The sequence below is a fragment of the Lynx rufus genome, unplaced genomic scaffold (assembly GCF_022079265.1).
Source record: "Lynx rufus isolate CCGP_SWC_20201006 ecotype Redwood Valley unplaced genomic scaffold, mLynRuf1.p SCAF_7, whole genome shotgun sequence".
In the NCBI taxonomy this organism is placed as follows: domain Eukaryota; kingdom Metazoa; phylum Chordata; class Mammalia; order Carnivora; family Felidae; genus Lynx; species Lynx rufus.
In genome coordinates this window covers 10,436,127-10,463,130 of record NW_025814889.1, presented here as the reverse complement: position 1 = coordinate 10,463,130, position 27,004 = coordinate 10,436,127, and the positions used below count along the sequence as shown (strand labels likewise).

Below are 27,004 nucleotides of genomic sequence, written 5' to 3'. Positions count from 1 at the left end.
CAATTCTGATTGTGCCATTTACTCTACACAGAACGTGGAGCTTCTTAGCCTCAACCATGCACATTGAGGACAACAGACTGAACACGAAGCATGGTGAGTATTTGCTTTATATTTAGTCATCAAAGCTTCATGTTCTGGTTTTGTTGTGGGATTGTAGAACTCAATGGCCAAGAAAGAATTTTTGAGACAGTGTTTGGTGCAACTTAGTAGGTTTATTTAAGTAGCACAGGGACGGGACCCATGGGCAGAAAGGGTGGTACTGCTGCTGTGTGAAGCTGGTGGTTATATGCTTAGTGCTTAAGTGAGTCGGCGGGATGGGGAGGAATATGATCATTAGATCATAAATATCTTCTTCAAGTTTCTATTCATAAAACTGATTTTGCAAAATTTCTCTGCTTATCATTCAGCTCGACATTAACTATTGGTGAGATTTACAGACAGTCATGAGACTCTTTAAGGAGGTAGCAAGCAGGGGCACCTGGGTGGCTCAGTTGGTTGGGCGTCTGACTTTGGCTCAGGTCATGATCTCACGGTTCATGAGTTCGAGCCCCACGTCGGGCTCTGTGCTGACAGCTCAGAACCTGAAGCCTGCTTTGGATTCTGTGTCTCCCTTTCTCTCTATGTCTCTCCCCTGCTCGCATTCTGCCTCTCTCTTTCAAAAATAAACATTAAAAAAAAAAGAAGGTAGCAAGCAGTACATATTTGATCCTTATTGAAATTATGCAGGCTATAGGTCAGCCTTCTGGGCTAAAGGTGAACATTTCCCTGCTTCTATCCCCCATCAGTTTAAGGGGGAATTCATTTAAGGAATTCATTTAATGGTTCCTTTCAAAACAAGGAATCTGTCTGCCCCAATGGGGAATTCACATTTCTTCTTTTTATTGGGTAATTACTGCTTGCGTGTTTAACATAATTTTCAAAAGTAACAAACAAAACCCAAAGAATCTCACTTAGGGTACTCTGTGGGCATCCTGCCTTTCCTTTCCTTTCTACCTGTTCTTCTGCCTGCCTTTGATCAGCTAACAAGTCATCTCCCCGCCAGAGCCGCTTGGAGACAAGCCTCTGTGTATAGCGCCATGTGGCTTACCCGCGGACGCCCTGACCCCATGCCCTTCTCCGACAGTGTGGGCCCTCTTTACCAGTTCATTCCTGCCCCCTTCCTCAGTTCCTGGCTCACAGATGCTTGTTAAGAAAAAGTATTGAAAACTCGGAAATGAGACCAAAAAGTGACATTTCAGTGTCCAAGTGAGCATCATTTGATAGGTCTGCCCAAGGATTATTTAATTATGTGAGGCAGTGGTTCCCCACCCTGGGTCCCCCAGGGGACATCGCGACGTCTACAGACACGTTGGATTGTTGTGAGTGGCAGGGAGCATGGGGGTGTTACTGACAAGTAGCGGAGAGAGACCTGGATGCTGGTAACTGTCCCACCATGTCCAGTCCAGCCTCTCCCAACAAAGAACTACTCCGCTCCCTGTTTTCTGTTGATTAAAGGTCTCAGAAGTTCTATATGGACTTTAGATTTTTGACTGACACAAATGAAAATAATTTACTTGGTGGAAAAGATAACCCAGTTTCGTATTATTTTGTGTTTAAATTTTTTTTAATGTTTATTTATTTTTGACAGAGAGACAGAGCATGAGCGGGGGAGGGGCAGAGAGAGAGGGAGACACAGAATCTGAAGCAGGCTCCAGCCCCCGAGCTGTCAGCACAGAGCCCAACATGGGGCTCGAACTCACAGACCTCAAGATAATGACCTGAGCCGAAGTTGGACGCTCAATCGACTGAGCCACCCAGGTGCCCCATTGTATTATTTTGTGTTAACCTAGCACTCAGATTCTAGAGGCTCTTCATTAAATTGCCCGTAAGTATCAAGTTCCTCAAATGCCCTTGGAACTACAGTACTGGCTTCATCATTAGTTAATGAATTGAATGAACTGTTTGATGTGTTTATTTCAATCCTGTAATAGTTGTCTGTTGCTGGGTAGCAAACTACCCCACACCTCAGCGGCTTAAACCAGTAATAAGCGTTTATTATTCTACATGGTGCCTGTGGGTCAGGGATTAAAGAGCATTTTAGAAGAATCCCGGGGCTTGGGTTCTCTCACAGGGTTGTATTAAAAAAGTCAGGCGGGGGGGCGCCTGGGTGGCGCAGTCGGTTAAGCGTCCGACTTCAGCCAGGTCACGATCTCGCGGTCCGTGAGTTCGAGCCCCGCGTCGGGCTCTGGGCTGATGGCTCGGAGCCTGGAGCCTGTTTCCGATTCTGTGTCTCCCTCTCTCTCTGCCCCTCCCCCGTTCATGCTCTGTCTCTCTCTGTCCCCAAAATAAATAAACGTTGAAAAAAAAAATTAAAAAAAAAAATTATCATCCTGGGGCGCCTGGGTGGCGCAGTCGGTTAAGCGTCCGACTTCAGCCAGGTCACGATCTCGCGGTCCGTGAGTTCGAGCCCCGTGTCGGGCTCTGGGCTGATGGCTCGGAGCCTGGAGCCTGTTTCCGATTCTGTGTCTCCCTCTCTCTCTGCCCCTCCCCCGTTCATGCTCTGTCTCTCTCTGTCTCAAAAATAAATAAACATTTAAAAAAAAAATTAAAAAAAAAAAAAAGTCAGGCGGGGCTGCGACCGTCTGAAGGAGGCCACAGGATCTGCTCTACGGGATGGCTCACGTGCAGGCGAGTCCGTGCTCACTGTCAGCACAGCCCTCGGTTCCTCACCAGTGGGGACTCTGCAGAGGCCTGCTCGAGTGTCCTTGTGGTGTGACCGCTGGCTTCCCCCAGAGAATAAGGGGAAAGCCACGAGGTCAGAGGTGCACTGGAAGTTGTGCACTTGAGTTCTGCGGTTTGCTGTTGGTTCCGCGGGTCACTCCGATTCCCTAAGGAAGGACAACACAAGCCTGAGAATGTCACAGGGTGGGATCATTAAGGGTCATCTTGGAGGCTGGGTGCCACAATCCCCCTCTGTCCCGCAGCGATTCATGGCCTGTCCAAGTTGCAAAATGCGCCCAGGCTCTCCCAAGGCCCCCGGAGGCTCATCCTGGTCGAGCATCAGTTTATCCAAACGAGGTCCACACTGATGAGCCTCCTTGAGCCCTCAACTCCAGGTCTTTTGGATCTGAAATTTGTGAACCAGAGACACAAGCTACACTCAACAACAGACAATGACGGGACAAGCATAGGGTAATGCTGCGGCCCCTCCCGTTCAGCAGGGGTGGAAGGTGGGGATGTGCCGAAGTCACTGGTTCGGACGGAGCACTTCTGAAACAGGCGGTGCCGGTGGATGGTTCCTGCGGATAATCTTCCCCGGCTCTTGTGGCCTCTGTTTCTACCTCTGAGTCATCCTTCCTTGTCCTGGGGGCCTCCTTTTCTCAGCCCGCTTTCCACCTGTGCAAGGCTCAGGGTCCAAAGGCATCTTTTCAATGTGTGTTCTCTGTCCCTTTCAGCCCAAGCTGGCCATGTTTCTTCCACTGCACTTTTCTGTAAGACTTTGTGGGTATCCTGCAAATCTTTGTGGGGCTCATTCCATCAGAAAAAAAAAAAAAAGCAGCTCAACTGTAATATCAGCCCTGCAGAAGACAGAGTTGGCTAAGCCACCCCGTCTGTGGTTTTTGCTATTTGTTACGGCTCAAACAGAGACCCAATCACACTCCTGGATTCATCTTTAGACCAGATTTTTCTGGCAGAGCCCTGCACTTGTCTTTGGCCTGGAAGAGCTCTTTCTTCATTTTTTAAAAAATGTTTGTTTATTTTTGAGAGAGAGAGAGAGAGAGAGAGAGAGAGAGAGAGAGAGAGAACGTGAGCGTGGGAGGGGTAGAGAGAGAGGGAGACACAGAATCCGAAGCAGGCTCCGGGCTCTGAGCTGTCAGCACAGAGCCTGATGTGGGGCTCAAACTCACGGACTGTGAGATCATGACCTGAGCCAAAGTCGGACGCTCAACCGGCTGAGCTACCCAGGCGCCTCGCCCTTTCTTCATTTTAGCACCATTTGGCATCCGGAGACGTGGAGAATCTCCCAAACCAGGACACCTGGCTCCCTTTTGTTTAACGGCCCTCCCTTTAGCTCACTCCTCCCTCTCGCCTCTTCCCAGAGCAGCAAGAAGTCAGACAGTTCAGACTGTCTCCTTGGCCAGATGACCCCGTGTGTGAGGTTCACTTTCTACTTTCCCCATTGCTTCAGGCAACAGTGCTGGTGGACTCCTGCCGTTACTGCATAGCTGTTTCCCATGCGGTTTTTCTCTCTCCTGTAAGCCCTTAGCCAAGACCCCTCAACGTCCTGTTCCACTATCAGGTTCCAAACCACAGCGAACTCTCCTCGAGTGTCCCCAAACCTCTCTGGAACTTCCACACCAAGGGATGAGGGGTCCTTCTTGGAAAACCTGCTCCTACTCTCTCCCTGAACACCCCTCCCTTCCCTCCCAATACTCTTCTTTTCATTTTTCTCCTCTCCTCTCCTCCCTCCCTCTCTCTCTGTCTGTCTGTCTTTCTCCTTCCTTCATAGGGTGGGGGGTGTGATTCACTTATCAGATACACATTAGCCTTCTTGTCTTACCCAGAGATGACAGCCCTGAAACTTTTGGCCGAACACTGAAGCCAAGGCAGGTCCGTGTGTAATGTTGGGGGGGGGGTCCCTGACGAGGGGGGTGGAGGAGCATTCTCGCCCACGAACGCGTCGCACTGTCATTTAGAGCCCCATCATGCTGCGTACCGTTCCACGTGCAATTCCATTTCGTTGCTTTAGAGCCGCGTGGAGCAGGTTTGCTGATGAGATTACAGAAAGGTCATGTAATTATCTCAGGGTCACACAGCTTGTGGCAGAGCCAAGATTTGAAAACAAGTCTTTCGCAGAAGCCCGGGACGTTTCTAGCACATCAAGCAGCAGGCTGCCTAAGGGGCCTCTCAGTGTCTGACCAGGGGGTGAGTGGGTTTCTCTCAGCCGGCTCTGCCACATGCCCAGGCTCTGAGGTGGAAACCCCAGGGCGGCTTCAGTTAGACACCGGTAAATGCACACTGCGGTCCTCTGCAGGTGCTCACGATGGAGAAGGTCAGCTCAATGCTAGTGACTTATTAAACCCATCAGGTTGACCAGATGTACACTCAGGGCAGAGGCGGGGGCATACGGGGATCAACTCAGGTGTCCCTTCTGTGTTGCCATCAGAGTATCAGTCCAGGCATTTGCAAGCCACCTGTGACACCCAAAATACAGTGGCTGCTGCCGCCCCAGCCACCATCCCTCCAGTCTATGCTGTGGCCCCTGGGAGTCCCACCGAGGGGTCCGGTGCCACCCCATCATGGCCCCTTGCTGGAAACAGCTTCTCCCCCTTCCTCCTCCCCACCGTTGGCAGGAGGGAGCAGCACCCGCTGTCTGGCCCTGTCACTGACGGCAGCCCCGGCCTGAGAATTTTTTCATTGGCACCCTCTGCTCCTGCCACCATGGGTGGAGACGTGGCAGTCGATTATCTATCTATCTAACGTTTATCTATTACTGAGAGAGAGACAGAGTATGAGCTGGGAAGGGGCACACATGAGCTTTGGAGCCGACTAGACCGTGGTTCGCTCTGTGACTTTGGGCAGGTGACCTAACCTCTCGGAGCCTCCACATCCTCATCCGCCAAATGGGACGCCAGCCTCTTGGGAGTATCGTGAGGGTTAAATATCAAAGCATGTGGTGTCGTGTTGGACAAACCGGAGGGGTTCAAAAATATGTTTCCTCACATAGGAATGAGGAGAGAGGTTTTTATTTGGGAAAAAGTGGGGTTTACAAGCGTGAAAAAAAAATTAGCTTGCCTCAGCGTAATGTAGAAAATGATACCGCAGGACCATGAACTTCCATGCCTTCCCGCTGAGGAACAGGAGAGTCCCTCCTGCCCAGCATCATGTGGTCCCCAGATCGTGTCGCTTGCTTGGTCCATGTGGCGGACAGAACGCTTGTGTCCTCCACCAAATTCCTGTCCGAGGTGATGGAAATAGAAGGTGGGGCCTTGAGAGGTGAGTGGTTCGTGAGCGGGGAGCCCTCAGGATGGGATGACTGCCCTCACAGAGACACCGGAGAGAGCCGCCCCGCGCCCCTGTCGTGTGAGGCATGAAGGCAGCCGTCTGTGAAGCAGGAAGCGGGCCCTGACCAGACAGAGAATCCGCCTGCGACTTGATCTTGGGCTTGGGGCCTGCAGAACCGTGAGGAGTGAAAGCTTGTTGTTTAAGCCCCCAGACTGTGGTATTCTGTTAGTGCAGCCCAAACGGACTAGACGGTCCTCGTGGACTCGTTTTGAACTCAGGCAAAAATCAGAGATTTCCTAACTTGATATTCCCGTGATTCAGAAGCAGTCACAGCCTTTATGATTTTTGAGGAGGGGAGGACGGCTACATTTAACTCGTCGTCTCTGAGCCTCGGTTTCTTTACCCACAAGGCAGAGGATCAGACCTGTCTTCTGGCCTCTCTGAGGATGAGGGTCCATCACTTGTGGTGCAGGCATGTGGTACACGCCCAGGGAAGCTACAGTGACTCTCATAGGTTTACTTCTTTAAAAAAAAATTTAATGTTTATCTATTACTGAGAGAGAGACAGAGTATGAGCAGGGGAGGGGCAGAAAGAGAGGCAGACACAGAGCCCGGAGTGGGGCTGGAACTCACGAACGGTGAGATGATGACCTGAGCCGAAGTCGGACGCTTCACCGACTGAGCCACCCAGACGCCTCTCATAGGTTCGTGTCTCCTTCTGCCTCATCTTTCTCATGTCCTTCCGCCACCCAGCGCTGCTGAAACTGAGGCAGAGACTCCTGCGTCCTAAACTCTGCCTCCTTCCAGCGGCTTTCATGGAACCTCTATCCGTCCAGCCACCCCGGGTCTTGTTTGCCTGTACTGTTTCAGTGCATAGAATAAATGTGTATTTGGGCACTTGATTGGAAAGGTGTGCTTGCGGGTGAAGATAAGACCCCCTCCCCCACTGCCACCACAGACGCATGAGCGCGCGCACACACACACACACACACACACACAGAAACCCCAAACTTCAACTCTAATTCTATCGCAAATCATCCCTGAAGCTTAACCAAGCCTGTAGCCTTGACATGCAGCCCTGGGAAAGCAGCTAAGTGTCTGTGGTCTGGGTTTCAAGTGTCCTGTCGAGATCCAGCAGGAGGAGTGAGTCATGTTAATTCCGTCCGACTTCAAGGGCCTCGTTGCAATTCTTTACAGTCCCCGCTCACATGTCCTCAGGGAAAAGAAGTTTTTTTTTAAATCGAGGACAAAACCTCAGCGCAAGCAGGCTGCAGGGTCTTTGTAGCTGGTTCTCAATAGAGAAGTCCAGCATTCGATGTCAGACGTGCCCCATGGAGAGCACGCCCCACGAACGCCACTGAGAGCAGAGCCCAAACGAGTGGTTCTCTCTGCCTGAAGCACCTTGTCTGGTGGCTGAATGTGAACTGGCTAACTCAGGGCGTTGTGTGCCTCCATCCCCAGCCGCGGGTCCCTGTCTTCTCCCTCCTCGGAGGACAGCGTCTGGGGGCCCGTGAGTCGCTCAGCGAGGTCGCTATTTGGTGACCCACAGATGGCGTTGGTTTTATGCTGCATCCGGTCTTCCGTGCACAGCTGGATGGGAAGGGCAGACCAGAGGTCGCTCAGGGCTTGGGGGAGCCGGTGCTGGGTGGGCGGCTACCCCCCGGTTCAAGTGCATGCTGTCAGGTGGAGCGGTCCCTGTGTCTCTCCTCTCAGAGTCTGCCCATCTACATCCTTCCAGACTCGGCTGTGTCTCAATGGCAGCTTTGGGTTTTATTTATTCATGTCTGTGTTCTCACAGCCCTGTGCCATTGCCAAGGTCTTTATGGCCTCTTAAAGTTTCGGAGCCCCTGCTTTTATGGGCACTGTTTGTTGAAGAGAAGTGCCATCTGGGGAAATGACCAGTTTGCCTTCTGACTGGCTGATGGATGAAAGATTAGATTTTCCTCTTTTGTGTTCGGCTCTAACAACCTGGACATATGCTTTCCGTGCCACCAACTCTCCGAAATAGTCTTTACTTCGTGCATTTGTGCGCACTTTCCACGGGATCTACTCTGTGCCAAATTCATCGCTTAGGCATGTGCTACATCCGTGCGATTTATCACGTTGGATCCTGTGGATCAGAATCCCGCAGAGAGGGGCGCCTGGGTGGCGCAGTCGGTTAAGCCTCCGACTTCAGCCAGGTCACGATCTCGTGGTCCGTGAGTTCGAGCCCCGCGTCGGGCTCTGGGCTGATGGCTCGGAGCCTGGAGCCTGTTTCCGATTCTGTGTCTCCCTCTCTCTCTGCCCCTCCCCCGTTCATGCTCTGTCTCTCTCTGTCCCAAAAAAAAAAAAAAAAAAAAAAAAAAAACGTTGAAAAAAAAAATTAAAAAAAAAAAAAAAAAAAAAGAATCCCGCAGAGAGGTTCGGAAGCGCTGATGCGATTAGGATGCAAATATATACACTTTCCAAGTAGGACTCAAACCGTCTGTAGCCTGGCCTCCTCAAAGCACAGTTAGACTCAATACGGGGTCTGTTGTCTGTTCACGGCGGGTGTACTGGGATCGCCGTGGTGAGGAATCCGGGTGGCTGTCGCAAGCTCCAGGGAGCTCGGGAATGTGTGGCCCTGTCTTGGCCCCTTCCTGCCCGGCACGTTTCAAAGGACCTTGAGTCATAAGGAGCGGGAGCAAATGGGGAAGCAGGTACCACTTCTGTAGCAGCAGAGTGAGTATCGTCTCCCGGCGCAGCTCAGAGTCGCGAAGCTGGGCCGGATTCTGCAGGAGGCCACAGCCAAATCTTGAGATGTAGAGTGTCGTCACCTTCTACCAAGGGCCTCAGGCAGGAGACCAAAGCAAAGCACACCCAGTACCCCATTACATCAGCAAGGGGGAGAAAGGGGCACGGTGGCTGGGCTGGGCCATCACCCTGTCCCTCCACAGACTGAAAAGAAGGGCACCTGGGTCTGAATGAACAGTGACCTGCAGAGGCAGCCCAGCTCCGGGCGGGGGTTGGGGAGGGGCAAGAATGCATGTCCCTTCTCCCTGGGAGGGGATAGAGGGAGGCGACCCTGCCTCCTCCTTGTTACTCTGCATCCCCGAGTCCTTGCAGAATCAGTGAAGCGAGAAGGCCAGCTCTTGTCCCCGGAAAGAGATCAGAATGGACGTTAATTAAAGCCAAGAACACATACATTAGGCCTCTAACCCGCAGGCCCTGCTCGGTGGGTAACCGGCCTTTCCGGAGAGAGACACCACGGCCACCAGAGACCTCACCAGACGCCATGCTAGAGACAGCAGAAACCCCTCCCATTTGTGTTTCATCGGAAAAACTAAGACCCAACAAATGCAGTCTGCCTGTACCACGGGGGCTGGACCCTGTGAGCGTCTGTCCTTGGCCGGCTTCGGGAATGCTACCCTTCCAGCAAGTTCCTTCGGAGCCTCTGGCTGCTTTTCCCTCCAGCCTGGTGTCTCTGAAGGAGCCAGGATCCCACCCACGTTCCCTCTTGTCCCTTCTCCCACTGCCACGACTGGTCCCACCCTTGCTTCTGCCCCTTCCAGATCCCCTCGGGTCCTCCTTCAGCCTTTCCATCTTTCTACCAATATTTCTTTATATTAAATCTTCCCATTCAAATAACCAGGGTGGTCTGTTTCTTCTGCCTGGACCTTGACTGATACTTACCCCTTCCTTTCCTGCAGAAAAATGAAAGTCCAAAATAAACCCTCCTTTGTTCCTAATGCTTTAAAGAAATGACATCCTCAAGGAGAGTGTGGCCCCCAAACTTCTCTTCTCTTGCTTATTGGGTGTGTTTGGAGTAAGCTGATTATTTACGCCATAGAGGGTGGGGGTTGTGGAGATGGAACTGGACTTGGTCTTCCTGCTGGGGTCCTGAGCTTGGAGCACTCGTGGCTGGGAATGAAGCTAAGGCACAATGCAGCCATCACAGACTAGGTGGCACAGGAATGTTCTATTTCAGTCCATCATTCAGCTGAGCCCCCTTCTTCAACTTCACAGTTGGCTACACGAGCCAGTAAATTCCCCCCTCCCTCCCTGCCTCCTCTCTCCCTCTTCCCTCCCTGACTCCTTCCCTCCTCCCTCCCTCTTCCCTCCCTCCTCCCTTCTTCTTCCCTCCCTCCTCCCTCCTCCCTCCCTCCTCTCTCCCTCTTCCCTCCCTCCTCTCTCCCTCTTCCCTCCCTCCTCTCTCCCTCTTCCCTTCCTCCTCCCTCCCTCCATTCTGCCTCCCTCCCTCCTCTCTCCATCCTCCCTCTTCTCTCCATCCTCCCTCCTCTCCCTCCCTCCTTCCCTCCTCTTCCCTCTTGATTCCCTCCCTCCTCCCTCCTAACTCCCTCTCTCCCTTCTGCCTCCCTTCCTCCCCCTCTTCCTTCCTTCTCTCCCACCTTCCCTCTCTCCCTCCTCTCTCTCCTCCCTCCCTCCTCTCTCTTCCCTTCTCTCCCTCCCTCCCTCCCTCCTTCTTCCCTCCTTCTCTCCTCCCTCCCTCCTTCTCTCCCTCATCCCTGCTTCCCTCCTGACTCCCTCCCTTCTTCCCTCCAGAGGTAATTAAGGTTAAATTCAGTTATTAGAGTGGGCCTTAATCCTGTATGACTGGTGTCTTTCTCTGATGTCTACTGGGACCATGTGATACTGAGGATTTTGCCAGAATAATCCACTTGGCCTTATTCAACTGTGTTCTACTTACACAGTGTACTTCTGGCCTGTGACACTGCCCAGCCGATGACCAGGGCCCTCCCATCCCTGTGATGTGGATAACTGATAGATAACTTGTCGGGGCTGCATTCCTGGCCCCTGGGAAGATGGCCCCCACCCAGGATGCAGATGTCCCTGCTTGGAATGAGCTGGTCCTTTAACATCTTCTTTGGCGGAAAGTCTAATGACTTTCTTTGGATGTTAGTTCCGTCACCCACTTAACCCATCAATGATAAAAATCCCTGGATCGAACTGGAAGAGTTCACAGTCTCATCTTCCTGGCTTGAGTTTTTATGAGTTAGTGCTCCACAGGAGAGGTAGCAGAGAGTGGAGGAGGGCACAGACTGTCCTGGAGAGAGCAGACCAAGAGAAGTATGCCAAGTGTGGTGTGTCTTACCTAGAACAGGTGAAGCTGCAGGTAACACAACTTAAATGGCTCGAACACGTGCAGGCTTATTGTTCTCACATAAGCAGAGGTTCAGACGTGGGCACTGGCTGCCCGGTTCTGCTAATCTGTGATGCTTACCCAGCGTCTCTCTTTGCCTCATGGCTACAAGATAGGTGCTACAGCCCCGACATCATGTCTGTTCAGGGCGGAGAAAAGGGAGGGAAAATGTAGAACCAGCCACGTCTATCCCTTTAACGGGAGAAGTAAAAGTTTTCCCAGAAATGTTCTCAACCTACTTGCATTAAGGTCTCGTTGGCCAGATGTGGGTCATAGAACCACCCCTAGTTGCAAGCAAAGCTGGCAAATCAGGAAACAGGATTGTCATGATTTATTATCTGGTGTTGGGCATGTGGCCACCGTGGATGAAGGCAAAGAAAGAATGAATGTCATGTAGGCAACTAACAGGTGGCTCTGTCTCAGCTTATTTTTGAGAGTCACATCTCCACGCAGAGTATTTTAGATTGAGATCAGTTTACGATACCACCTTCACACCAGCTGTCTTGTGTAGACAAAGTCGTTTCTACAAGTGACATTATTAACATCCCGGCTGAGCGCCCTGGGGTTTGACCTTCTCTTGCCGGTTTAGAGGAAACTGCTGAATCCTCTATATTTACCAGCTGTCCTGCTCAAAATATTTGAGTATCTAGAAAGGAAATAAAGCAGATGGGGCTGAGGCTTCAGGAGGAAGTTGAAGGTATAAAGGAGGGAAGTACTTCATTAACAAAGAAAATCTTTTCAATCCCAGAGGCATTTGTTTGAGAGCCCAGGGATGAGTGGGGTTGCCCACGGTAACCGAGAGGATCTTTCTTCCCCACCAGGTGACGGGTCAAAAAGAAGGTATGGGCCGCCTTGCTTCTATGTTGATTTCTTGTTTAATTACACACTGGGGAGGAATCAAGGGTGGGGATAAGAGCCCATGGCCGAGAGGTTGTCGCAGAGACAGGCTCCACAGAAGTTCTGTTTATTACCACTCAGGGAGGCAACGGGAGGGAGGCTTCTTTCCCTGGAGGCCACTGGACAGAGATCTAGTACAGGCCACAGTTGCTGATATTTCTAATTCCAAAAAAAGTCAGGAAGATTTTTTTTTAACATTTTTAAAGTTTTTCTTAAACATTTTTGTAAGTTTGTTTATTTATTTTGAGAGAGAGAGAGAGACTCCTAAGCAGACTCTGCACTGTCAGGACAGAGCCCAACGTGGGGCTCGGTCCCACGAACTGCGAGATCATGACCTGAGCCCAAGTCGAATGTTCGAGCCACCCAGGCACCCCGAAAGATTTTTAAACACAAGACAAAGTTAGGGGGTGGTTTACGAGAAGTAGAGTTTTTAATGAGTGGACACCACATTGTTCTTATATAAAACCTATGGTAAGTTTAAAATAATATATGTTTGTATTTATTTATATTGAAAAAAAAAGAACTTTTCACAGGGTCATAGGTTTTCCAATCTCTCTGCTTTTCTGGATGGAGAAATACTTTTCCTCAGACCCTACAGACCACTGAGCGGCCAGTACCCACTCTGCAGGGTCCCCCAGTAGCTACTTTGTCCCCTAGGGACAATGCCAAATGTACCTCTTTTGTAGTGTCCAGAAAAGACACAGAAGCTGATTTGTTCCTAGGATTCTGATTTTTGTTTTCCTGATTTCATCGTCCCGACCTGACTAGACACGGATTCGGATTCGCAGTCACGTGATCATTTAGCGGGGAGGGAGCAAGCGTCTCTCCCCCGTCGATGAGGGAATGGCGCTCCAGGAGAAGACGGCGACCTGTAGTTCTTACCTCTCACCGGAGCTCTGAAAGGAGCTGAGAAGGATAAAGCACATCCCAAAAGCCGGGCTTGGGGGACTGGATCAAAGGAAAAGTCTCGGAGCTGCAGAGGGCAGTTTGTGACACAGCCGTGGGGTGAAGGAGGCGGGTGTCCTCCCGTGGGGGCAGGAGAGGGCCTTACTCCCTCCCTGCAAGGACCAGGGGCAAAGTCACAATTAGGCATTTGTGAAGGAAAGAGAAGCCAGTCATGCCAGCAATTCAGCTCAAGGTGGTGGTGCTGTTACTTTAGGAAGCTGACTGGGTCTTTTTCTCTTCCGTCCACTTTGCCTTATTTTGGTAGACCTAGAAGGCGGTATTTTCCTCCTGGCCAGTGTGAATCAGGTCACATTTGCTTCTTTGGATGGAATCACCTCAAAGTGATCAGAAGCAGTTTCCCCGCGGTCCCCGGTGCTGGTGGGGCTCACGGTGGCCGCTGGCTCCGTGCAGGCTCAGCTGGAGGGAGGTGGTTGTGTGACAACAGGCTTCCTGTTCCCTGCCTCTCGCCCCAGCCACAGCGCAAAGTCTGCATGTGAACGTGTGTGGGTAAATATAGACAGAAGTGTGTTTGTGTAAAATTTGCTTGTATTTATAAAAAGTAATGGTAAACCAGAAACTGCAGAGGGGCTGGGGACAGGGAGAAGAGCTGGGTCTCCCCGTCGGGACCGCCGGCTCTGGCCTGCTTCCAGCAGCCTGCCCCACTCCGCAGGGCTGGGTGAGGAGGAACTGGAACCCTCCTTTATAGATCATGGCCCTCGAATTCCCTGCCTCTGTGGCCCCAAGCCCACTTACAGAACCCTTCCCGCGTCCCCCCTCCTCTGGGCAAACAGCACCTCGGGGATGCACACCCACCACCTGAGGGCCGACCAGGGGCTGACCGCCCCCCCCCCGCACGTGTGGGTGCAAGGCTTCTGTGGGATGGGAGGGCCTGGGGCCTGGGAGCAGTGGGTGGAGGGATGGGGCAGGCTCTCCCTGGGCCATCCAGTTCCAGCCCGGAGCTCCTGGGAGCCAAGTTCTGAGTGGGAAACTGGTCTCCATGTCCATGGGAAGAAGCACTTTCTAGGAGGAGAGGACATATTCTATTTAGGAATTTGGTGGCTCAGTTGGTTAAGTGTCCAACTTTGGCTTGGGTCATGATCTCACAGTTTATAGGTTCGAGCCCCACCTCGGTCTCTGTGCTGACAGCTGGGGGCCTGGAGCCTGCTCCGGATTCTGTGTCTCCCTCTCTCTCTCTGCCCCTCTCCTGCTCACGCTCAGTCTCTCTCTCTTGAAAACAAACATTTAAAAAAAAAAAAAGAATTTGGTGGCTTGATGTATAACCTGAAATTCTCATGGGATATGGACCCCTGTTACCTTTGTGCAAGGACCCATGGGTATTAAGGACACTTGACTAAATTCACCTTGTTTTGTACATTTGACTTTGGAATCGTGTGGATAATTTGCATAATTATGAATTGAAATGAAATTTTATTAATGAAATTCATTTTATTAAGGTGGGACTTATTAAGATGGGACTATTTGGTATGGAAGGAAGGATGTACAGATATTGCACTTAATGAGTTAAATAAAAGAGGAAAAGGAGACCAGTGACCTGGAATGGGTATTGAACTGGTGGCATAAACATTCCGGTGACTGTGGAATGCGATCCTGGAACTCTGCCTCCCAAGCTGGGCTGTATTCTGAGAACAAAAGGACCGTAAAACATTTTTTTAAAACTATAGTCACCAATTCTCTTGTTTGTGATGGTGTCAGGCATTTTCATTCTGAGCCTATTGTGTGTATACCGTGGAGAAGAGAACATGAGTTGTTTTGTTGGTGTCATTGAAGATGGAACTTTTTTTTTTTTAAAGGATTTTATTTATTTTTGAGAAAGAGAGTACAAGCAGGGGAGAGGCAGTGAGAGGCAGGGAACAGAGGACCTAAAGCTGGCTCCGGTGCTTACAGCTGAGAGCCTGATGCGGGGCTCGAGTTCACAATGAGATCATGACCTGAGCCGAAGTCAGGTGCTTAACCGACTGAGCCACCCAGGCGCCCCGTGGATGGGACTATTTGGTATGGAAGGAAGGATGTACAGATATCCACCTAATGAGTTAAATAAAAACCCCATAGTCCTGAATCAGAGTTGGAAGTGTTAGTATGAACTCATGTATTTTATCTTTAAAAAGAGACGTATTTCCTGGTTTTGTCCAATAAAGAGGCTTGGAGACGATGAATGCCACTGGAACCCAAATGGAGTGTCTAAATATCTAAAACTAAATCCTGCTAGGAGGAACCAAGACTTCTAAGTTTGGGATGGGATATGTTCAAGGTCGGCTCAGATATCGTGTCATATCCACGAGAGAGGATGTTAGCAAAGATGGTGACACACATGCCCAATGATGGGGTTTGTGAGCAAACAGCTGAGAAAGAATTCTTGAGACGTCTTTGGTGTGAAAAGGTGATTTTATTAAAACCCAGGGACAGGTCCCATGGGCACAAAGAGCTGCCCTGGGGCTGCAAGGAGTGGCTGATTATATACCCTTAAGTTGGGGGGGGAAGGTTAGGGAGAGCGTAAGTCTCTGAGGAATTTGCAAGCAAGGCTTTCAGGACCTTGAGGGCCAGCTGCTGTTAGAATAAGGTTACTTTTAGTCTTTAGTGAAACAGGAAAAGTAAGGCAGCAAGGCAGCTGTGAGTTCCTCCAGGAAGCTCACGCTCTACGTGTTCCAGGTGTCTGTCAGTGGGTTACAAGCGGTAAGGAGATTTGGAGATGTAAGATTTCCCTTGTCTCTGTGTTCCTCATCACCCAAGATGCAGTCGTGAGCCAGACTGAGGAGTCTCCCACTGCCACTGCGGGTGGAGCATCTCAGGGCTTCTTTAGGGAACCAATGATGACACTGTTGCCCCCCACCCCAAACTTAATGACCCCCGTATACTTTCAGTGTGTCTGCTTCCGGTTCATTCCACAGCACACAGTCTGTTCAAAACTCTTTCTTGGACACCACCCTTCAGCTCGCCCCTGGATCCTCTTTTATTGAACGATTTACACTGCCTCTCTTCCTCCTTTTAACATGGCTTTCTTTTCTTTTCTTTTTTAAAATGTTTATTTATTTATTTTGAGACAGAGAGCACGCAGGAGGGACAGAGAGAGACACACAGAGAGAGAGAGAATCTGAAGCGGGCTCCATGCTATCAGCATAGAGCCTGACACGGGGCTCGATCACAAACCGTGACATTGTGACCCGAGGTGAAGTCGGATGCTCAACCGACTGAGCCGCCCGGGGGCCCCACACCCATTTTAAGAATTGGTTTTCCTAGAACTCCAGGCTGTCTAGGTGCCTGGTCCACTCTCCGAGTTATTGAAGGCAACTGATTTGCCAAGTATTCCGCCACATAAGTAATGCAGCTCCGTGGCTCTCCAGCCTCAACGTGGCTTTCTCCCCGCCTGCCACCCAAGTGCTAACACGGGGCCGCGTGATTGAGTTTTCACTATGACGGCACACGACTAGTTAGGACACATGACAGATGCTGTAACACAAGAGCCCAGGCAACAGGGGCTCAAGGAAGGTGAAATCGCAGCTCTCTCCCACACAGAAGCCCAGACGGGACACAGGTACTCAGGGAGCTCTGCTCCACAAGGCCATCAGGGGCTCCAGGGCCACATCCGCCATTGCTCAACCAGTCCCCGAGCTTGCTGTCTGTGACCGAGGGGTCGAATTTGACTCATTCCATGGCCTCTGCCTTCCAGTCCAGACTAAGCCAGAACAGGAGGAAATGGAGGGCAGAGAACTTCTTTATGACAACAACCTGTCACTTGACCAAATAACTTCTGCCCACAGTCTGTTGGCCAAAATTTAACCCTCCGGTCATAACCATGTGCACGAGAACCTAGGAAATGTAATTTCTAACTGGGATGCCATGTGCGCAGCCAAATTCAAGGGGTTCTGTTATTAGAAGGAAGAAGGGGAAAATGGATACTGGGGCAATTAACTTTTCTGCCCCACCTAGCCAACCCTTGGGGTAAGAGCTCACCCCAGGGTATTTTTCCTTAAATCTCTGCTGTCCAAGAAATAAGACATTTTCTGTGGCTCAAATCTTATTGCGTAGCTCATGGTTTAAGTCAGATCAGGGATAAGGGCATTAGCTGGAGTGATGTCCCTTCTTCTAGATGGCCATTCCAATCCAGATTCCCAATTGCCCTGTGGTTGGTAATGATAGCAATAATAATAGACAACCACCATTATTGAACAGCCATTTTACACTGGTTATTTTTTTAAGTGACTCGTGTGCATTTTCTCATTTAGTCTTTGCAAAGCCGACAAAGCAGGTGTTCAAATGGCCATGCTCTACACTAGGAAGCTGTGCCCAAGACTGTAATTGAGAGAGCTTTCTCACCAACCTTCTCGACCCCGGGTCCACATCGTAGGGGTCCAACACAGACTCCTGAAAGGAAATGAAAAGCTGGCCATGACATGACAAGAACAACCATGGGTGGACCGAGTCTCGTGCAGGATCAGTATAGCTTGGAAACTAGTGATTTCCAAATTGGGACCCTGCATCTTGCGGTGGGGGTGGGGTCAGAATGGCCCATCGGAATGCAGGAAGACAGTGCCGGAATGTTCATCTGCATTTATTTTTACCTCATCCTGTAGGCATTTCTCTTGGGTGCATGTTTGCTAACGTGGGCACCATCATCAGTGCAGTAGTGAATATATTTAATTTATAAGTAAATATACAATATGGAAGTGCTCACCAGGCATTGCAAATGGCGGGGTGCTTGATCTACAAAGCTTGGAGACCACTGCTCTCCACTGCTGTCCCCCCAGGTCCCAGGTGTTCCCACAGAGGAGGAGTAGACAGTGGAGGGATGAGCGTTCTGGGGCAATAATGCTTTTATACGGGCCAGAGTGCGACTGACCAATTACAAACACACACAGAGCCCAGAGAAGGTGCAATCCACTCCTCAAAGCTCTCCTTGGCTTCTTTCCCCCGTGTACCATGTGCCTTCCTGGGGCTCCTTCTCACTCCTTCCGTCTGCCTCTCAGAAGTTTCCAGCCCCAACCTCACACCATCCTGTGTACACAACAGGGGAAGTCCCATTTCTGGACCCAGAATTTTCCAACGAGAGCACCAGCAAGGCCAGCATACCCCTTTCTTGCTAATATTGACCCCCCTCATAGCATAAGTCCTTGTGTTCTATGTAACAGTGGTGATGGGTCCACTGGTGCCCCTCATGAGGGACTGAATTGTGCCCTAAGTCCTATGCCAAAGTCCTAACTCCCGGGGTACCTCAAAATGTGGCCTGATTTGGAGGTAAGATCATTACAGAGGTCATCAAGTTAATGTGAGGTCATTGGAGTGAGCCCTAATTCTCTATGACTGATGTCCTTATAAGAATGGTAAAATTGGGAGACAGACACGCACTGGGGGAGAAGGCCATGTGACCACGCAGGTGGGGACCTGCAGGTCAAGGAACCCCGGGGGGTTGCCAGCACACCGCCAGAGACTCTTGGATGGGATTCCCTCCCTGCTCGCAGAGGGACCCAGCCCTGCCCACACCTTGATCTTGGCCTTAGGCTTCCAGAACTGTGAGACTGTAGGTTCTGTGGTGAAGCTGGTGCTTTGTTATGGCAGCCTCAGCCGACAAATGTGCCCTGGTGCCTGAGGAACCCCTGCCTTGTTCAGCTCAGTCTCATCTTCAGTAGAAAGCGAGGGCTTCTCTCTGTCCATCTGAGGGTGTCCGGGTCTCCACCCGCTGCTCCGTGAGGTTGAAATGGCCCCGGGGGGTGGAGTCAGTGGAGGCGGCGGTGGCCTCCATTCTCTGATCTCGCCTTGGTTTCCCCTCTGTTCCTGCTTAATTTCCACGAGAGTTTTCTCTCCCCTTCCTCCAGGCCCAGCCTTACCTTCTCCAAGAAGAAAAACTAGCCATAGCCAGGGTTTGTCTCTTTTCTGCTAGAAACTGGCCTAGTCACAGAAAAATCGAGGTGCCCCTGGGATACAGCAGGCCGTGTCCCCCAAGTCCAGAATGAGGACGTTATTGCTGAGGTGCGAAGGCATTTACCTGAAGGGTCACGCAAAAGCATAAAGGCTAACTTACATCAGGTCATTCACTTTACAGTATACATTGAAAACGGTAGAAAAATATAAAATCAAGACTTTTTTATTTTTTTATTAAAATTTTTTAATGTTTATTTTTTGAGAGAGACAGAGAGACAGAGTGTGAGTGGGGAAGGGGCAGAGAGAGAGGGTGAACATAGAATCCAAAACAGGCTCCAGGCTCTGAGCCGTCAGCACAGAGCCCAATGCGGGGCTTGAATCCACGAACCGCGAGATCATGACCTGAGCCGAAGTCAGACACTCAGCTGACTGAGCCACCCAGGTGCCCCTAAAATCAAGACTATCTTAATAATGAGGTTGCAGGGTCCCTGTCCTGCACAGAGTGGGCTGCCCCCCGTCTCTCTCTCTATCTCTTCAGGGAGAACTGCCACTCCTTATCTGAGTAGAATCGACAAACATGGCCACAGAACTTTCCAGAATCACTATCTTCTCATTTTGCCTCATGGGATCTGTTTCTAAATTCTCTGAGTCTTTCATGTCCTCTGCCCCAAATTCTATTTTTTCTCTCTCTGTTCTGTCTAGAGCTCCCGTACTCACAGACAAAGAAGTCTGAACAATCACATTTGTCCCATCTTGGGCAGCAGGAGGAGTGGGCAGAGGCATATGGCCAGGCGTGAATTCCACACCAGCCGTGGGCCCTGGAGCAGTGACTTCACCCACGTGTGCCTCGTTCTTGCCTGTCACCCTGCCTGCCCCACCGGCTGTTGTGACAGTGAGTGAGTTCTCATAACCCAGGGTTAGTAAATGTTACTCTTCTCTAAACGCCCATGTCTGCGGCCCAGTTGCTCATAGTAGATATAGATCTGCTTAGTACACATTTGCTGTTTGAATAGACACGTCTCTCACACTATCCTTTCCTTGTGCCCAACTGCAAATTAAAATGCTTCAAAAATAGTGCTTAAAGCATGGTGCTTGCTGGGTTGTTTCAGTCTGGGTCCAATCAGGAGACAGAAACCAGACAATAATTTGAGCAAGGGAAGTTAGTGATAGAAGAGTAAAGATGGAATGAAGATGGAACAAGAACTCTCAAGGGTGTCCTAGGGTTGGGGGAGGCCCCCTAAGAAGGGCTTGGAAGGGGGTTCACCTTTCATTGAACAGGTGTGGTTGGGGATCACCGGATGGTACGGAAATTCGCTGGTAGCTCCGGTCAGAGCTGGCCCATGTCCCCAGGTCATCCTCCAGGATGCAGGTGAGCAGGGACTTCTAGGTGGGTGCAGAGGGGCCACTGCTGCCCATGTGAGTCCTGGAGCACACTTCCGGGGGGCCTGTGCACCGGGCTGGAACCCGGCTTCACTCGCTGAATGAGGAAGAGAGGCTGACCTCCTTCTGCAGTGTCCCTCTCTCGCCCTCTACTGGCAAAGCTTAACATTACCCTCACTACAAAGGGGAAATGCTGGGGTCTGGCCTGTTACCACAGAGCAGGTACTGCAGGGTGTACTGAAGTACTGACTGACAGGAAATCAGTAACGGGCATATGGGGTAAAGATTGTGGTATTTATCCACAAGGTAAAATTATATGGAGTAATGTAACATTATGTGGTTTTTAATACTGTTTCTTTATTTTTGAGATTGAGAGAGACAGAGTGCGAGCAGGGGAGGGGCAGAGAGGGAGACACAGAATCCGAGGCAGGTTCCAGGCCCTGAGCTGTCAGCGCAGAGCGCAACGCGGGGCTTGAACCCACGGACGGTGAGATCATGACCTGAGCCGAAGTCGGACGCTCAATCGACTGAGCCACCCGAGTGCCCCTAATATTATGTTTTAAAACACTGTTTTAATTCCTTTTTTAAAAAAGTTTTCACAATACCTTAAGTGAAAAAAACAAGTTACAAAAGCAAATGGTACCCTGTTTTTATTAAAACGGTACGCTAATTTTATTAAGAGAGAGAGAGAGAGAAAGAGCAAAGGTGTTCGTTTAACAGAAAAAGATTCCTGAACTTCTTGTCCTCCTCCTCCTGCCTGTCAACCCCCCTCCTACCCTTTCCCATTGTTTGGTTAGAATAAGAGAGTGAGAAATCGGAGGGGCCGAGATAGTCACCTCACATACGAGAGAACCGAGGGCTTTAGCTCCTTCCCTGTCAGCCGCCTCATCCCTCACCCAGGAGGGGTTGGGAAGAAGGTGCAGCGAAATTATTGCTGAGCTATGTCGAATCACAGCCGACAAATACTCGTCTGCCACTTTCCTCATCCTTTTTGCTCTCAGGATTCCCCCAGCGGTGCTGAACTGGCCTCCCCTCAGACCCAAAAGGATTAGAAAGGATTTGTACACTGGCTTCAGGAAGGGCGTGAGAAAATATGATTCTCCTTATTATGTAGATCAGCATGTATCGGTGTTCTTGAGAAAAAAAGTGGCCTGTGGTCGACAGTGCTGGTTAGACCATGTTTAGCAACCATGTTCCTGGTTCTGGGTTTTGGGGTTTTTTTTGCCTCCCTGCTTCTCCTGCTGCACTCTGTAGCACGTCCCAGCTTTTATTTTAAATTAAAAAAAAAATTTTTTTTTTACATTTGTTTATTTTTGACAGAGTACAAGTGGGGAAGGAGCAGAGAGAGAATGAGACACAGAATCCGAAGCAGGCTCCGGGCTCCGAGCTGTGAGCACAGAGCCCGACCTGGGGCTCGAACTCACAAACCATGAGATCATGACCTGAGCCAAAGTCAGACACCCAAATGACTGAGCCACCCAGGCACCACCCCCCTAGCTTTTATTTTAATGCATGCATTTGTTTTGTGAAACACAGTTTGGAAATGCTGCAGGTAGAAAAATATGAAAAATGTCTACAGACATTTTTGAAACTTTAGATATTAAAATGTATTTGGTCTCATAAGCCTCTTTTTTTATATTGGTGATTGACTTTTGTTACAAAGTGTTTGTTCATAAAAATACCACTGCATGCATATACATATACACACAGACACATCTGTACTCATATGCACAGATGGACACACATGCTTGTATACAGGCATGTGCACACATACATGTATACACATACGCACACATACAAACACGTACATATACACATATATACGCAATACATCATATACACATACATAGGCGTATGTATACACACATGCGCACATGCACATACACCCATACGCGTGCTCAGACACATACACACATGTGCACACACTTACACAGGTGTATACCCACCCTACATACACATGCGTATATATGTATATAGGCATCGACAAATACTAGAGGACTCTGTGCTAAAGTGGGAGCAGCTCTCACCTTTTGGGGTGAAATCCCAGAGGACTGAATCCATCTGTGCGGTTTTCTCCACCATTTCTATGGTTATTTATTCCTTTTGTATTAAGGCAAAAATAACCGTGAGATGCCTTCTTTTGTTTTTTTACCGTGGCATTTAAGACCGTCCGCTGAGCGCCACTCTGAGGGACAGCTCGCACGTGCCCCCGTCAAGGTGACTGCACAGAGGGTGTCTCCCACGTCAGATTTCTGGATGAGGGAGCGTCAACGCAAATGTCAGCGGGGGAGCTCCTCTGACCCGCTAATGGGCTGTGTCCCGATTCGGCCTTCCTTTCGAGGGTCACTCTGGTGTTTTCTCAGCTGGTGAAGCCCTGACCCGCTCTGACAATTATTACTTCATGTCAAAAGGGCGCCGTGCTGAGCTGTCTAAATCTGACAGGAAAAGATAGAGCGGCCCCCATCAAACTCTGGGCCACGAAGCTCCAGCGGAGGGTTAAAGGTTCTGGAATGTTCTGTGGAAAGACATAACAGCCTTTCCTGCGCTGCCTCCTGCTAGCCTCCTAAATAAGATCTCACCAGCCCGCGGCCTCCCTCCGCGTTGGAGCTGATGCCCTCAGACGGTGGCACCATCTCGGGGCCTGGGTCTGTGCGCAGAAAACGGGCCGAGAGACACGGCCCCGGGGTGCCAGCTGACCACCTTCAGGGAGAATAACCCGAATCTCCTGGAATTTGTTCCGAGGGGAAGTGGAGAGGGCGCTCTCTAGTATGATGAGAAACGACCTATTTAAAACGCCAGCTGGGCGCCTGAGTGGCTCAGTCGGTTAAGCCTCCCACTTTGGCTCAGGTCATGATCTTGCAGTTTCCGAGTTCAAGCCCCGCATCAGGCTCTCTGCTGCCAGCTTGGAGCCTGGAGCCTGTTTCAGATTCTGTGTCTCCCTCTTTCTCTCCTTTTCCCTTGCTTGTGCTCTCTCTGTCTCTCTCAAAAATGAATAAACATTTTTTTTTCATTTAAAAAAAATTTAAGTGGATTATTTCACTTAAACCATTCTTTCAACACTTATTTGCACACGCCCGAAATGCCAGCAAGTTCTAGGTGCTGTGAGATGGCGGTGGACAAAAGAGACAAAGTCCCATGGAGAAACAAAGGGCGATTTATACACGCAGCGCAATATTATTCAGCCTTAAAGAAGAAGGAAACCCTGTCACGTGCCGCCACGTGGATGGATGCTGGGGACAGACGCCAAGCGAAATAATCCAGGCACAAACAGACGAACACTGTATGATCCCACTCACATGAGGTACTGATAGTCACGTTCACAGAGACAGTGGCTTCCAGGGGCTTGGGGATGGGAGAACACGGAGTTTGTGTTTAATGGGGGCAGAGTTTCAGTTTGGGAAGACGAGAAACTTCTGGAGATGGATGGTGGTGATGGTGGCACAGCAATGGGAATGTAGTTGATGGTGCTGGACTTCAAAACGGTTAAAATAGTAAATTTTATGTTATGTGTATTTTAACACAATTTTTCTTTTTCTTTTTTTTTTTTCTCTTTTTAAAAAGAGAGACCAAGTGCCTGCTCTCGAGGGGTCCGTGTTCTAGAGGAGACGTCTCTAGTCCAGCGGCTGCACCGGACTTGGGGTTCAGAGTGATGATCTCATGCTCTGTACGGCCCTCCTTGCTGAGGCTCCCGCACGGATGAGTGAAGTACGCGCCCATGTTCACCTTGGGCGCCGGCCGGGGGTACACGCTGACACCCTGAGGGGTCCTTGAACTATCACACAGGTGCGTTTCCCCCTTAGGCATCTCTCCTTGCCCCCCCCCCCCCCCGCCCCGCCCGCCCTGCTGTCTCCGCATTCCAGCCTGCTCCTGGGCGTCTGAGTCCCACCCTGTCCTCAGGCTCCTCATCAAGAAGCCCAAGACTAGTGCCTCGGAGGTGTCACCTGGGAGTGGGGCTCTTCGGAGGGGCAGTAGCACCTGGGGTCCTGGTGACACAAGAGCTCCAGCCCCCTGGTCACAGAGCAGCCCCTCTACCTCGCCCCTTCCAGCCTCTCACCCTCTCTCTCTCTCTCACCCCCCCCCCCACCTTGACCCTGCCTTCTTTAACCTTCTGTGTCCCAGCCCAGAGGCAGGTCTGGCAGAAACCACATGACAGAAGGCTGGGGACAGTGATCCCACAGGGGTGGACAGGACAGGCCGAGGTGGAGGCCCAGCAGACCCTGGACCCACCACTCTCAACCCATCGCCCTTAGGATCACCTGGGGCTTTAAAAACAGTGGTGCCCAGGACCTTCTTTCTGGGTTGTTTAAAAAAAAAAAAAAAAAAAAAAAAAAAAAAAAAAAAAAAGCTCCTCGGTAATTCTGTTGGGCAGGTAGGGCTGAGGACCGTTGATTTACATACAACCTTGACCTCACATTTTAATCACTTGGGGAGCTTTTAAAAAGTACAGCTGGTCTGGGTCCCATCCCGAGGTTTGAGTGCCCTTGGGCTGCGGGGTTTCTAATAGCTGCCCAGAACATTCCGTGTGCCGCTTCAGCTGTAAACCAGACGTGGGGTCCCTGAAGCAGGTGCCACCGGTCTGCTGGGGCTGCAGGATCCGTCAGGCTCAGTGTCTGTGATCCAGGACACCTTCAGGGGCCCCGGATAAGGTTTAATTTTCACTTCTTTTAAAATCGGAAGAAACAGGGGCGCCTGGGTGGCGCAGTTGGTTAAGCATCCGACTTCAGCCAGGTCACGATCTCGCGGTCCGTGAGTTCGAGCCCCGCGTCGGGCTCTGGGCTGATGGCTCAGAGCCTGGAGCCTGTTTCCGATTCTGTGTCTCCCTCTCTCTCTGCCCCTCCCCCGTTCATGCTCTGTCTCTCTCTGTCCCAAAAATAAATAAAATTTGAAAAAAAAAATTTAATAAAATCGGAAGAAACAGATGAACTTTTAGGTAGAAGAAAATGCTGTCATATATGCTATTCATGTATTCATCTTTGTGCCAACAGAGTCATAAAATATACTTTTTAATATTAATTTAATATAAATTTTAATATTAATCTTTAATTTAATATTAATGACCACGAAGGTCATCGCGAGGCCCCGCCATCTGCTGTGCTCAACGCAGATCCTCGGGGCCCCCTGTCCGGGGCTTTGCACCCAATGGGCACTGAGTGAAAAGGAAAGGGATGTCTATGAGGAAAATAAAATGCTAACGGGGGGGTTTCATGGAACTCATCCCTCTGACGGAGCCTGAAAAACGAGGGGAGAGTAGGCTGAAAAAAATAAGAACCAGGAAGAAATAAGGTTGAAGAGAGCTGCCTAAGAATATAAAGGGCGCCTGGTTCTTTCTGGGGTTCTGTGCACCTGCCCCGGGGTGGGCGGCGGGGGGCAGGCAGTGAGCTCCGTAACTGTGAGCTCCGTTCCCGTGGATAAGTGCAGAGAAGCAATGCGGGGGTGGGGGTGCGGGGAGCTTTGGCACATTTAAGGACGACTGAAATAAGAAAGCAAGCTGACAATAAAGAGTTTGCGGGCACCCCAGCAGGAGGGCCCTCCGCTGCCGGTTCTGAGCTTGGATTTCCCAGGCTGACAGCAGGGAGGAGGGCTCTGAGTCCAGAGCCTCTGGGAGGCCTGGCCCAGGGGCGCCCCCGACTCTTCTCAGTGGCCCCCATCGAACAGCCTGTGTGGGGTGAGCCGTGGGGGGAGAGAGCCTGCGCACATGACCTGCTCCAGAAAGCTGCACCAAAAGCACGTTCTATTTATATGTTAGAAATAGCAGTCACAGGAGGTTCGAAAGGCGCATGCGCCAGCCGCGGCCTCAATCAGGCCGTCCCCAGGAGGGTGGGCGCGGGCAAACCTCCCTGCTCCGAGGGGCACACAGGGCTGGGTGCAGGGCCTCTCGGGGGGCGCTGGCAGCTGGGGCAGGGCCGCATCGTCACGCCCCCAGATGCTGCTGCTGTGACGAGCCCGTGAAGGGAAGGGGGGCTGCATTTTCAAGCCGATGTTTGATGTTCAGATGCAACCTGGTGCTTTGTGCGCTGCTATTAAATGTGATTATGTGATGGCACGTGGTGATTAGCGGAGCCGTGTCCCTCGCTGGGAACCTCCTCCCCCTGCTCTCCACCCCCACAAAGCCCTGGAAGTGGGGTTGAGATCAGAGCGGGGCCGCACATCAGCCGGCTCCAAAGAGCCTTTACCCCCGCGTGGCTTCCGTTAATCAGTGAACACCTGCGAGCCAAACTCTGCTGCCCCCCCAGATGTCCTCACATGCTCCCCCAGAGTAGTGTCGGGAGGGTGACACCGTGCCTTTAACACCCCATAAAACAACCTGAGACCCCATTTACACTCAGTTGGTGGAAAGAGCACACCCCATCCACACTCATTCCAAAGGCCACTTTCTTCCAGAATAATTCGGGGTTGTCTCATTTCTGCTCCAGCCATGCTGCAGTTTGCTTCTCCGATGCCGCTGGGCACAGAGCTACCAGCCCCAGGGATTCTGCCCACTTCCTCCGTCCCCTGGGGGCACATCAGCCCAGGATGTCTTCCTGATGGCTCCCGGGGCCACAAGAGGTGGGTTCGGTTCAGAGCGGACAGGTGGCCACTTGAAATGTAGCCATTCCTGTCCTGACGGGCCCCTGCCATCCTTCCAGAAGCCGTCTTCCCGTTGGGATGCTGCCCAACCCCTCTTCATAGTTGTCCCTCCTATCACCCGGGGAAATTCCACTTTTATTGCTTGCAGGGCTCTTGATTTTTAAAGCTGAGCCTTGAACACTGCTTTGGCTAGATCTCTTTTATCTGAGTGATGCCTTCTGAGGGAAGAAGCAGGAG

The 27,004-nt window shown here is 50.8% G+C and overlaps 1 long non-coding RNA gene across 1 annotated transcript; it reads left to right on the top strand.

Moving 5' to 3' along the window:
* LOC124502489 (uncharacterized) lies at positions 1-27,004 on the top strand. The gene is made up of 5 exons (XR_006959917.1): positions 1-93; positions 19,523-19,712; positions 23,287-23,501; positions 23,762-23,983; positions 26,614-27,004. It is a non-coding gene; the product is annotated as an uncharacterized LOC124502489 (long non-coding RNA).